Source organism: Triticum aestivum, chromosome 3D (genome assembly GCF_018294505.1).
Source record: "Triticum aestivum cultivar Chinese Spring chromosome 3D, IWGSC CS RefSeq v2.1, whole genome shotgun sequence".
Classification (NCBI taxonomy): Eukaryota; Viridiplantae; Streptophyta; class Magnoliopsida; order Poales; family Poaceae; genus Triticum; species Triticum aestivum.
Genome location: NC_057802.1, coordinates 135,712,123 through 135,726,664, shown reverse-complemented (window position 1 = coordinate 135,726,664; position 14,542 = coordinate 135,712,123).

The window sequence follows — 14,542 nt, the reverse complement described above, 5'->3', positions numbered from 1 at the left end:
CGCATGTGCAAAACTGTCTTGCACCCATTGTATGTGAACGTAGAGCTTATCACACCCGATAATCACGTGGTGTCTCAGCACGACAAACTGTCGCAACAGTGCATCCTCAGGGTGAACACTTATACCTTGAAATTTTAGTAAGGGATCATCTTATAATGCTACCGCCGTACTAAGCAAAATAAGATGCATAAAAGATAAACATCACATGCAATCAAAATATGTGACATGATATGGCCATCATCATCTTGTGCCTTTGATCTCCATCTCTAAAGCACCATCATGATCTCCATCGTCACCGGCTTGACACCTTGATCTCCATCGTAGCGTCGTGGTCGTCTTGCCAACTATTGCTTCTACAACTATCACTAACGCATAGTGATAAAGTAAAGCAATTACATGGCGTTTCAATTTCATACAATAAAGCGACAACCATAAGGCTCCTGCCAGTTGCCGATAACTTTTACAAAACATGATCATCTCATACGATAATGTATATCACATCATGTCCTTGACCATATCACATCACAACATGCCCTCCAAAAACAAGTTAGACGTCCTCTACTTTGTTGTTGCAAGTTTTACGTGGTTGCTACGGGCTTCTGGTAAGAACCGTTCTTACCTACGCATCAAAACCACAACGGTGATTTATCAAGTTTGCTGTTTTAACCTTCAACAAGGACCGGCCGCAGTCAAATCCGATTCAACTAAAGTTGGAGAAACAGACGCCCGCCAACCACCTTTATGCAAAAGTAGTTGCATGTCTGTCGGTGGAACCGGTCTCATGAACGTGGTCATGTAAGGTTGGTCCGGGCCGCTTCATCCAAAGATTCTGCCAAATCAAAATAAGACATTGGTGGTAAGCAGTATGACGATCACCGCCCACAACTCTTTGTGTTCTACTCGTGCCTATCATCTACGCATAGACCTGGCTCGGATGCCACTGTTGGGAAACGTAGCATGCAATTTCAAAAAAATTCCTACGCTCACGCAAGATCTATCTAGGAGATGCATAGCAATGAAAGGGGGAGAGTGTGTCCATGTACCCTCGTAGACCGAAAGCGGAAGCGTTTGACAACGCGGTTGATGTAGTTGAACTTCTTCTCATTCTGACCGATCAAGCACCGAACGTACGGCACCTCCGAGTTCTGCACACGTTCAGCTCGATGACATCCCTCGAACTCTTGATCCAGCAAAGTGTCGAGGGAGAGTTTCGTCAGCATGGCGGCATGGTGACGTTGATGGTGAAGTGATCCGCGCAGGGCTTCGCCTAAGCACTACGACAATATGACCGGAGGCGTAAACTGTGGAGGGGGCCGCTGCACACGGCTAACAACTGTTGATGTGTGTTCTAGCGGTGCCCCCTTCCCTCATATATTTAGGTTGGAGGGGAGGAGAGGCAGCCAAGGGGACGCCCCAAGTAGGAGAAATCCTACTTGGGCGCCTCCCAATTCGGCCTCCCCCCTTCCATATTTATCCGGAGGGGGAAGGAAGGAGGAGGGAGGAGAGAAGGAAGGGGGAGGCCGAATTGCTCCCCTTCCTTTCTCTCTTCCCCTCTTTCCTTCCCCCTTTTTTTGGCCTACATGGGGCGCACCAGCCCCCTAGGGGCTGGTATGTCCCCTTCTTGGCCCATTAGGCCCATGTAGTTGCCTGGGGGATGCCCGAAAGCCCTTCTGGTGACCCGATATGTACCCGGTACCCCCGGAACACTTCCAGTGTCCGAATATCATCGTCCAATATATGAATCTTTACCTCTCGACCATTTCGAGACTCCTCGTCATGTATGTGATCTCATCCGGGACTCCGAACAACATTCGGTTACAAAATCACATAACTCATATAATACAAAATCGTCATCGAACGTTAAGCGTGCAGACCCTACGGGTTCGAGAACTATGTAGACATGACCGAGACACCTCTCCGGTCAATAACCAACAGCGGAACCTGGATGCTCGTATTGGTTCCCACATATTCTACGAAGATCTTTATCGGTCGTACCATAATGACAACATACGTTATCCCCCTTGTCATCGGTATGTTACTTGCTCGAGATTCGATCGTCGGTATCTTCATACCTAGTTCAATCTCGTTACCGATAAGTCTCTTTACTCGTTCCGTAATACATCATCTCGTAACTAACTCATTAGTCATATTTCTTGCAAGGCTTATCATGATGTGTATTACCGAGAGGGCCCAGAGATACCTCTCCGAAACTCGGAGTGACAAATCCTAATCTCGATCTATGCCAACCCAACAACCACCTTCGGAGATACCTGTAGTGCATCTTTATAATCACCCAGTTACGTTGTCACGTTTGATAGCACACAAGGTATTCCTCCGGTATCCGGGAGTTGCATAATCTCATAGTCAAAGGAATATGTATATGACATGAAGAAAGCAATAGCAATAAAACATAGCGATCATTATGATAAGCTAACGGATGGGTCTTGTCCATCACATCATTCTCCTAATGATGTGATCCCGTTCATCAAATGATAACACATGTCTATGGCTAGGAAACTTAACCATCTTTGATTAACGAGCTAGTCTAGTAGAGGCTTACTAGGGACACAGTGTTTTGTCTATATATCCACACATGTATCAAGTTTCCGGTTAATACAATTCTAGCATGAATAATAAACATTTATCATGATATAAGGAAATATAAAATAACAACTTTATTATTGCCTCTAGGGCATATTTCCTTCATCATCCCCTAAATCCATACAAACCATGCAAAAAAACCTACGTAGTATGCGACGCTAGCCACTATGCATTGTCGTGGGCGATGTCCACGACGTCGGTGTTGGGCACTGGGTATAAACGCGAGCATCTCTTCAACTTCTGCGGCGTGCTCTGCCTCCTCCTCCTCCTGCCGGCGACGGCTTCTAGCCTCTCTAGCCTCCGCCTCCTGTCGACGACGGCGTCTGGCCTCCGCCTTCGATTCCAACCGAAGGGAATCGAGGATCTTCTGCTGCTCCGCCTGCAGATCCGCATCCCCATCGTTCCCCACATTCTTCTTTGGCTCCTCCTCCTCATCCTCGTCCTTCATCTCAACCTCCTCCTCTTCATCAACCTCCTCCTCCTCCACCTCAAAGTCCTTCAGATCCACCATGTTCGGCGGTAGCCCCGCGGCGATCCAGGCTTCACGCCTTGCCCGGATATGCTCAAGGAGCTGCAGTCGGTGCTCCGGCGTTAGATATGGATAGATCCTTACCCGACATCATGAGGACATGGCTACTAGTGGTGGCGGAGGACGATTGGAAAGTGCGGAGGCGACAGACGAGAGAGGGAAAATATGGACGGGTAGGGTTTCGGTGCCGGCGGTTGGCTTAAATAGTCGGGCTAGGCACTACGCGGCCCGCCGAAGTGGTGCTACCCGACGCATCGGTCTGACGAGAGCTTCGGACCGCCGGTTTTCGAAGTGTTTTCCTGAGGGACCCCATCGTTAGTCCGACGTGGGCCTCCTCATATCTGGACCAGATTTGTGTTGGACATGAGGGGTGCCTGTCAGCCTTGGCGTTTGAGACCCGTTTGTGGCGTCTGCCTGAGTCATTTTTGTTTTGACTGGTCATTGACCGGGCCGCCCGGCTGAGTGTTTGAGGAGGGTCTGAGGTGCTTGGCTGTAGATGCTCTAATATAAAAACGTTTTTGACACTAAACATTCTTATTTCTTGTATGAACTGGTTATAGTTTGGCTTTCAAGGCGAATTGTGTGGCCGTCCGATCGTTGTCCCGAAACTCAGCTCACAATAGTAGCATTTGTCCGACGCGCGGAGCGGGCACGCGTTTTTGTGGTTTTTGTTTTCTTTTCTTTTCATGTTATTAGGCATGGCCAATGCTACACCGTGGACAGGTGCTCCAGCCGTCCATGTCGGCTTGGGTGGTCCAAAATGAAGTATGGTGCTGCTTGCAGAGCCAAGCCGCTTCCTGCAGAGGAGTCGGGCTCCTCTGTGACGCCCCGAGACCGACGCTCCAGAAGCCTTCCATATTTTCGTGATCACCGTGTGTTTCTTTTGTGCTTGCTCTTTTATTTTTCATTGCATCATGTCATCATGCCATCATGTCATTTAATTTTCAAAAACTAAACTAAATAAATTGCATAGATTTTGATCTATTTAAATCAACGGAATTCACATGGTGATTTCTCTTTATAACATATCCTCCCAATACTTAGGGAGCTATACTAAACCATTCCATTGGCGTGGAATCATCCATAACACATTTGCTTTGTTCTTCAAATTTCCTTTTATCCAACTCAACTTCAATTCTTCCTTTGGGGCCTTTTAGTAAAATTGAGTTGCAATTTTACTTTATCCAAAAATGTTCCAAATCTGCCCATAAATCACATCTGGTGTGTAGGGTCACCTGTTGGAAATATGCCCTAGAGGCAATAATAAAATGGTTATTATTATATTTCCTTGTTCATGATAATTGCCTATTGTTCATGCTATAATTGTGTTATTCGGAAATCGTAATACATGTGTGAATACATAGACCACAACATGTCCCTAGTGAGCCTCTAGTTGACTAGCTCGTTGATCAACAGATAGTCATGGTTTCCTGACTATGGACATTGGATGTCATTGATAACGGGATCACATCATTAGGAGAATGATGTGATGGACAAGACCCAATCCTAAGCATAGCACAGATCGTGTAGTTCATTTGCTAGAGCTTTTCCAAATGTCAAGTATCATTTCCTTAGACCATGAGATTGTACAACTCCCGGATACCATAGGAGTGCTTTGGGTGTGCCAAACGTCACAACGTAACTGGGTGGCTATAAAGGTGCACTACGGGTATCTCCGAAAGTGTCTGTTGGGTTGGCACGAATCGAGACTGGGATTTGTCACTCCGTATGACGGAGAGGTATCTCTGGGCCCACTCGGTAATGCATCATCATAATGAGCTCAATGTGACCAAGTGTTTGGTCACGGGATCATGCATTACGGTATGAGTAAAGTGACTTGTCGGTAACGAGATTGAACAAGGTATTGGATACCGACGATCGAATCTCGGGCAAGTAACGTACCGATTGACAAAGGGAATTGTATACGGGATTGATTGAATCCTCGACATCGTGGTTCATCCGATGAGATCATCATGGAAAATGTGGGAGCCAACATGGGTATCCAGATACCGCTGTTGGTTATTGACCGGAGAGTCATCTCGGTCATGTCTGCATGTCTCCCGAACCCGTAGGGTCTACACACTTAAGGTTCGGTGACGCTAGAGTTGTAGAGATATTAGTATGCGGTTAACCAAAAGTTTTTCGGAGTCCCGGATGAGATCCCGGACGTCACGAGGAGTTCCAGAATTGTCCGGAGGTAAAGATTTATATATGGGAAGTCCTATTTTGGCCACCGGAAAATGTTCGGGATTTTTCGGTATTGTACCGCGAAGGTTCTAGAAGGTTCCGAAGTGGGGCCACCTGCATGGGGGGACCCACATGAACGTGGGTAGTGGGGGCAAGGCCCCACACCCCTGGTCAAGGCGCACCAAGATCCCACCTTAGAAGGAATAAGATCATATCCCGAAGGGATAAGATCAAGATCCCTAAAAAAGGGGGATAACAATCGGTAGGGAAGGGAAATGATGGGATTTCTTTCCCCCACCTTTGCCAACGCCCCAATGGACTTGGAGGGCAAGAAACCAGCCCCCTCCACCCCTATATATAGTGGGGAGGCGCATGGGAGAGCACCCCAAGCCCTTGGCGCCTTCCTCTCTCTCCCGTGACACCTCTCCCTCTCGCTGAGCTTGGCGAAGCCCTGCCGAGATCCCCGCTGCTTCCACCACCACGCCGTCGTGCTGCTAGATCTCCATCAACCTCTCCCTCCCCTTGCTGGATCAAGAAGGAGGAGACGTCTTCCTCAACCGTACGTGTGTTGAACGCGGAGGTGCCATCCGTTCGGCGCTCGGTCATCGGTGATTTGGATCACGACGAGTACGACTCCATCAACCCCGTTCACTTGAACGCTTCCGCTCGCGATCTACAAGGGTATGTAGATGCACTCTTTTTCCTCTCGTTGCTAGAAGACTCCATAGATTGTTCTTGGTGATGCGTAGAATTTTTTTAATTTCTACAACGATCTCCAACAGTGGCATCATGAGCTAGGTCTATGCGTAGTTTCTATGCACGAGTAGAACACAAAGCAGTTGTGGGCGTCGATATTGTCAATTTACTTGTCGTTACTAGTCTTATCTTGATTCGGCGGCATCGTGGGATGAAGCGGCCCGGACCGACCTTACACATATGCTTACGTGAGACAGGTTCCACCGACTGACATGCACTAGTTGCATAAGGTGGCTAGCGGGTGTCTGTCTCTCCCACTTTAGTCGGATCGGATTCGATGAAAAGGGTCCTTATGAAGGGTAAATAGAAGTTGGCATATCACGTTGTGGTTTTACGTAGGTAAGAAACGTTCTTACTAGAAACCTATAAAAGCCACGTAAAAACATGCAACAACAATTAGAGGACGTCTAACTTGTTTTTGCAGCATATGCCTTGTGATGTGATATGGCTAAAAGGATGTGATGAATGAAATATATGTGATGTATGAGATTGATCATGTTCTTTTAATAGGAATCACGACTTGCATGTCGATGAGTATTGTGACGCCCCCGATTTGACCGTACACTAATCATGCACGCAATGTGTACGACCAAGATCAGGGACTCACGGGAAGATATCACAACACAACTCTAAAACATAAATAAGTCATACAAGCATCATAATACAAGCCAGGGGCCTCGAGGGCTCGAATACAAGTGCTCGATCATAGACGAGTCAGCGGAAGCAACAATATCTGAGTACAGACATAAGTTAAACAAGTTTGCCTTAAGAAGGCTAGCACAAAAGTAGCAACGATCGAAAAGGCAAGGCCTCCTGCCTGGGACCTCCTAACTACTCCTGGTCGTCGTCAGCGGCCTGCACGTAGTAGTAGGCACCTCCAGTGTCGTAGGTGTCGTCGTCGACGGTGGCGTCTGGCTCCTGAACTCCGACATCTGATTGCGACAATCCGGTATAGAAAGGGGAAAAGAGGGAGAAAAGCAACCGTGAGTACTCATCCAAAGTACTCGCAAGCAAGGAGCTACACTACATATGCATGGGTATATGTGTAAAGAGGCATATCAGTCGACTGAACTGCAAAATGCCGGAATAAGAGGGGGATAGCTAGTCCTGTCGAAGACTACGCTTCTGGACATCTCCATCTTGCAGCATAAAGAAGAGAGTAGATTGAAGTCCTCCAAGTAGCATCGCATAGCATAATCCTACCCGGCAATCCCCTCCTCGTCGCCCTGTTAGAGAGCGATCACCGGGATGTATCTGGCACTTGGAAGGGTGTATTTTATTCAGTATCCAGTTCTAGTTGTCATAAGGTCAAGGTACAACTCTGGGTCGTCCTTTTACCGAGGGACACGGCTATTCGAATAGATAAACTTCCCTGCAGGGGTGCACCACATAACCCAACACGCTCGATCCCAATTGGCCGGACACACTTTTCTGGGTCATGCCCGGCCTCGTAAGATCAACACGTCGCAGCCCCACCTAGGCTCAACAGAGAGGTCAGCACGCCGGTCTAAACCTATGCGCGCAGGGGTCTGGGCCCATCGCCCTATGCACACCTGCACGTTGCGAACGCGGCCGCGAGCAGACCTAGCAACCCACACGATCACGGTGGTTACGTCAAAGCGGTCCAACACGGCGCGCGCCACTCAGTCGCTGACGTCAAAAGAGCTTCGGCTGATACCACGACGTCGGGATACCCATAACTACTCCCACGTAGATGGTTAGTGCGTATAGACCAAATGGCCAGACTCAGATCAAATACCAAGATCTCGTTAAGCGTGTTAAGTATCCGCGAACGCCGACCAGGGCCAGGCCCACCTCTTACCTAGGCGGTCTCAACCTGCCCTGTCGCTCCGCCACAAAGATCCACTTGCGGGTACTCCTACGAGCCGACCCGACTTTAGTCATCACATGTGTCATGTATATAGTATATAAGTATATGCCCGTGATCACCGCCCAGGTGATCACGGCCCGATAGTATAGCACAGCAGACGGACAAGAATGTAGGGCCACTGATGGAAATCTAGCATCCTAGACTAAGCAGATAGGATTGCAGGTAAAGGTAACAACAGTAGTTAGCAAGGATAGGCTATGCATCAGAATAGGATATCGAAAGTAGTAACATGCTACACTACTCTAATGCAAGTAGTAGAGAGTAGAGTAGGCGATATCTGGTGATCAAGGGGGGGGCTTGCCTGGTTGCTCTGGCAAGTAGGAGGGGTCGTCGACTCCGTAGTCGAACTGGGCAGCAGCAGTGTCGGTCTCGTAGTCTACCGGAGAGAAGAGGGGGAAGAAACAGTAAATACAATGCAAACATAAGCATGACGATGCGTGACATGACAGTGAGCGGTGCTAGGGGTGTCCTAACGCGACAGTAGGTGGTACCGGTGAAGGGGGGGGGACATCCGGGAGGTATTCCCGATGTTTCACGTTTTCGGACAGACGGACCGGAGGGGGAAAGTTGCTAGTTCGATAGGTTAGGGAGGTGTGGTGGACGAACGGACTGCGTATTCGGATTCGTCTCGTCGTTCTGAGGAACTTTCATATAGAAAACATTTTCATCCGAGTTACGGTTTAAAAGATATGAATTTTCAAAGTTTATTTGAATTTCTGGAATTATTTAATTAACAGAAAAAGGGATATGACGTCAGCATGACGTAGGAGTGACGTCAGCGGTTAACAGTCCGGGTTGACTGGTCAAACTGACAAGGGGGACCCACCTGTCATAGACAGTGGGTTAACAGAGGATTAACTAATTAGTTTTTTAGTTAATTAACTACTGGGCCCACCTGTCAGTGAGAGATTAATTAAACTAATTATTTTTATTTATAAAACATTTTCTTTTTCTTTTCTTTTTTTTATTTTTGCGGCGGGGCCCGCATGTCAGTGACTGGGCCTGCCCAGTCAGTAGTTGACTGGGTCAACCCAGTCAACTGGGGCCCGTGGGGGCCACTGGCAGGGACACTGGGGGTGGGGCCAGGCCACCCACGTCGGCGACCGGCGCCGGCGCAACTCCGGCGACCAAAACCGCGGCGGTCCCTCGCCGGAGTTGGCCGGAATCGCGCTACGGGGCTCGGGGAGGAACGGGGCTAGGCCCATTCGAAAGAACTCGCAGCGCCGCATCCAGTGGTGGCCGGGGCTTCGCCGGACTTGGCCGGAATCGGCGCCGGCGAGCGGCGGAGGCGGCGGCGCGCACGGGTGCTCGACGGAGACATGGCTACGGCGAGCTATCGAAAAAGCGGAGGGGCTGGGGGGCATCTACAAACGGCGGGGAGTGTAACGGGCTTGACCCCGTGACCATTTGGTCACCGGAGACCCGCCGGCGGCGAGCCTCGCGGCGCGGCGTTCGGGCGCGCGTGGGGGGGGCAGCTACGGAGCGCGGGCGAGCTAGCGGAGAGGGGGAGGAGGTAGAGGAGCTCACCGCGCGGCTGTAGGGGGACGGCAGCGTGCTCGGGGAGGCTCGTTGGAGGCGAAATGGGGCGGCGATCGACGGCGGCCGTGCGGGGAAGACGAGCTCGGTGTGCTCGTTGTAGGGGCTCCGGTCTCCAACGGGATGCACCAGACGATGCAGCGGGCGACGGCGGTCCTTGGAGACACCTTGGGGCGGCGAGGTGGGTACGGTGGCCGTGTGAACGACGGTGAACGGCGGCGAGCGCGTCGGGCGTGGGGAAGAGGAGAGCGGCGCGGATCCGGGGGAGAGGCGCAGAGGCCGAGGGAGTGAGCGGGGTGAGTGGGAGAGAGGCCCGAGGGAGCGGGGGCCGCTGGCGCCCTTATCCTCTCGCGGGGTTCACCGCCGGCGAGGGGGTGCGGCGGCAGCGCGCCCCTGTTCCGACCCGGTCGGGGGAACATGGAAGGGGCGAGGGAGGAGGTGGGCTGGGCCGGGGGCGCGGGGGGGTGGCGGCCCAGTTGGGCCGGGGGGGTCGGGTGGGCGGGGGCAGTGGGGGGGAGGCCTGCTCCTTTTTTTCTTTTTCTCTGACTGTTTCTGTTTTCTTTTTATTTGCTTATTCCCTTTTCTGTTTTATTTCATTTAAAGCATTTAGGCATTTTATAAAAATGTGTTCTCTCCACCATAATTACCAGTGTAATATTTAGCACCCACTGAACATTTTTGTTTGAGTTTTTGAAAACTTTTATTTTTCACTTTAATTATATTTGAAGTTTGAACTAGGAGTTTGAAAGGAAGGTGATTCAAATGTGATCAAGCCCTGTTTAGCAACATGATTAGCTTAATCACAGGGGTTACTGTAGCATGATTCCCAGGGTGTTACAAATCTCCTCCACTACAAGAAATCTCGTCCCGAGATTTAGGAGGTAGAAGGAAACAGTGCGGGGTATTCTTCGCGCAGACGATCCTCTCGTTCCCAAGTGGCCTCATCTTCAGAATGGTGCGACCACTGGACTTTGAGAAACTTGATCGCCTTCTGACGTGTGCGGCGTTCAGCTTGGTCGAGAATGCGGACCGGATGCTCCTTATAGGAGAGGTCTTGCTGCAATTCGAGCACTTCATGATCCACAGCTCGGATTGGATCCTTGAAGCAACGGCGGAGCTGTGACACATGGAACACATCGTGAACCTGAGAAAGGTTCGGCGGTAGTTCCAGTTGGTATGCCACTTTTCCACGCCTTTCGAGAATAGTGAATGGGCCAATATAGCGAGGAGCTAGTTTGCCCTTGATCCCGAAGCGGTGAGCACCCTTCATAGGTGTGACTCGAAGATAAGCCTTTTCGCCAGGTTGATAGACCATGTCTTTATGATGACGGTCATACTGACTCTTCTGACGTGACTGAGCAGTCTTGAGATTCTCGCGAATAATGCGGACTTGTTCTTCGGCATCTTGGATAATATCCGGACCGAAGAGTGGACGTTCCCCAGTTTCTGACCAGTTCAGAGGGGTTCGGCACTTTCGTCCATATAACACTTCGAAGGGGGCCATCTTCAGACTAGCTTGATAGCTATTATTATAAGAGAACTCAGCATACGGGAGAGATTCCTCCCATTTCTTGCCGAAGGAAATAACGCAAGCTCGAAGCATGTCTTCGAGAACTTGATTGACGCGTTCAACTTGTCCTTGCGATTGAGGATGAAACGCAGTACTGAATGACAGATGAGTTCCCATTGCTTCTTGGAAACTTGCCCAGAATCTTGAAGTGAATAAGCTACCACGGTCTGAACTGATAACCAATGGAATACCGTGGAGTGAAACAATCCTGGACATATAGAGCGTTGCCAACTGGCTAGCAGTGATCGTTTCTTTGACTGCCAGAAAATGTGCAACTTTGGAAAGTCGGTCAATGACGACAAGAATAGCATCATTACCTTTCTGTGATTTGGGAAATCCAGTGACGAAGTCCATTTCAACATGGTCCCATTTCCATTCAGGAATAGAGATAGGTTGCAGAGTTCCAGCAGGCCTTTGATGTTCTGCTTTGATTCGACGGCAAACGTCACACTCAGCAACATAACGAGCAATGTCTTGCTTCATATTAGTCCACCAGAATCTCTGACGGATGTCTTGGTACATCTTTGTACTACCAGGATGGATACATAGAGGCGTATCATGAGCTTCTTTCATAACTTCCTGTGTCATATCCAGGTTTTTCTCTGTACATGGCACCACTAGGCGGCCCTTGAAGTATAGGGTGCCATCTTCAGAAATGGTGAAGAATGAGGGCTTTCCTTCTGCGAGGTAGCGCTTAATCTTGTAGGCTTCAGAGTCATACTTCTGTAGCCTTTTGATGCTGTCCTCGAGATCTGGTTTAGCAACTAGGGTATTGAGGGAACCCTGGGCAACAACGTGGAGGTTCACCTTGCCAAACTCCTTGGGAGGGGGAATGAGTGCACCCGGAGGAACAATATGGAGGTTCAGCTTCCTGAATTCCTCAACAAGCGAGGGCTGAACTTTGTGAACCTGAAGGTGGTTGCAGTAAGACTTGCGGCTCAAGGCATCAGCCATTACATTAGCCTTGCCTGGCGTATAGGAAATACCCAAGTCAAAGTCTGCAACAAGCTCCATCCATCTCTGCTGGCGGAGGTTCAGATCTGGCTGAGTAAACAGATACTTCAGACTTTGGTGGTCAGTGAAGATCTCGCAACGATTACCGAGAAGGTAATGTCGCCACTGCTTCAGCGCATGAATGACTGCAGCAAGTTCGAGGTCGTGAACTGGGTAGTTCTCTTCGTGAGGGCGCAATTGTCGAGAGGCATAAGCAATCACTTTGCGGTCTTGCATTAGGACACAGCCTAACCCTTGACGGGAAGCGTCGCAGTAAATGACGAAGTCCTTCTTAGTATCAGGTGGAGCTAGAACTGGGGCAGAAGTCAACTTGTCTTTGAGTGCCTGGAAACTTTCCTGACATTTGTCTGTCCATTGGAACTTGACACCCTTATGCAACAGGTTAGTCAGAGGCCTGGCGATCTTAGAGAAGTTCTCGACGAATCGACGGCAATAGCTGGCGAGACCGAGAAAACTTCTGACTTGCTTAACGTTCTTGGGAGGAGTCCAATCAAGAATAGCCTGAACTCGCTCGGGGTTGACGGCAATACCATCCTTAGAGATGACATGCCCCAGATAGGTTACTTCCGGTAGCCAGAATTCACATTTAGAGAACTTGGCATATAGTTGATGTTCTCGTAGTTTTTCCAGCACAAGTCGAAGATGTTCAGCATGTTCTTCTTCGTTCTTGGAAAATATCAGGATATCATCCAGATAAACCACGACGAACTTGTCGAGGTAATCCATGAATATGTAGTTCATCAGACGAGAGAAGGTGGCTGGAGCATTGGTTAAACCGAAAGACATGACGGTGTACTCGTATGAACCATAGCGAGTCACGAAGGCGGTCTTTGGGATATCCTCTTCGCGAACACGGATCTGGTGGTAGCCCAACCTCAAGTCGAGCTTAGAGAACACTGACGAACCCGCCAGTTGATCATACAGATCATTGATCCGAGGAAGAGGGTATTTATTCTGAATGGTAGCTTGGTTTATAGGACGGTAGTCTTGAACTAACCGGTTTGTCCCATCCTTCTTCTTGACAAAGAGAGAAGGTGCTCCCCAAGGAGAGCAACTTGGGCGAATGAATCCTTTGCGAAGAGACTTGTCGATTTCCTCCTTAAGCTCAAGGAGTTCATGCGGCGGCATTTTGTAGGGTCGCTTGGCTATAGGAGTGGTGCCTGGTTTCAAGTCGATGATGAATTCGACAGCTCTAGCAGGGGGAATCCCTGGAAGTTCTTCAGGGAAGACGTCGAGGAATTCACGCACGACGGGAATGTTTTCAATGCCCTCGAGTGGTGCAGCGTTCAATGCATTCAATGCATAGAGCCTTGCCTCGGCATTTTGCACCAGATGGGCTTGGTAAGTAACTATCTCATCTGAAGGGTGTAGCAGATGGACGGTCTTAGTGGTGCAAACGATTGAAGCAGTATGCGCTTTTAACCAATTCATTCCCAGAATGAGATCAATGCTACAGGACTTCAGTACGATGGGAGAGACAAGAAATTCCAGTCCTTCAATTTCAACAGTAACATCGCGACTAACCATAGAGGTTTGACATTGGCCCGCAGGGGTGTGTACCACTAGCGGAGTGTTTATCTCTTCGTAATTAATGCCATGCAGGAATGCAAATTCTGCTGATATGAATGAATGGGATGCTCCTGTATCAAATAAAACGGATGCTGGTACTGAATTTACGAGGAGTGTACCCATCACAGTAGCAGGCTGGTCTTGAGCTTCGCTGAGATCAACGTGGTTGGCATGAGCGCGACCATGAGACTTAGCATTGTTGTTGCGGGGCTGGTTGTTACCACGGCCAGCTGCTGGAAGGGCCAGTTGATTCTGGTTCTGATAGCAGTTCCTGGCAAAGTGACCCGGTTGACCACACTTGAAGCACAGACCATTATCGGGAGTGGGAACAGGAGCCCCAGGTGGGGGAGCTGGTAGCTTTGACTGCTTAGATGGTGGAGGAGGCAGACGCGGTGCAGCATAAGATTTCCTGGGAGCAGGTGCATTTGGACGATACATGCTGTTCGGGATCCATATCTTACGCTTCTGTGAGGGCGAGCCCGAAGATGAGCCCGTGTCACGGTTGCGCCTCTGAGAGCTCTGGTATTCCTGCAGACCAGTCTCGACATTGATGGCCTTATTCACCAAGGTGGCGAAATCGGCGAAGTCATGCACTAGAAGTGCGAGCTTGATGTCAGCTTGTAGTCCATCACGGAACTTCTCCTGTCTGCGTGCATCAGTTGCAATGTCTTCTTCAGCATAGCGGGACAAGTCCAGAAACTCCCGCTGATAAGCTTCAACAGTTTTGTTGCCTTGGGTGAGGTTGCGGAACTCACGCTTCTTCCGGTCCATGACTCCCTGAGGAATGAAGCGGGCACGGAAAGCAGCTTGGAAGTCTGGCCAGGTGATGATTGTTCCAGCTGGCAGAGTACGCCTGTGGCTGTCCCACCATTGAGCTGCGGGTCCCTTC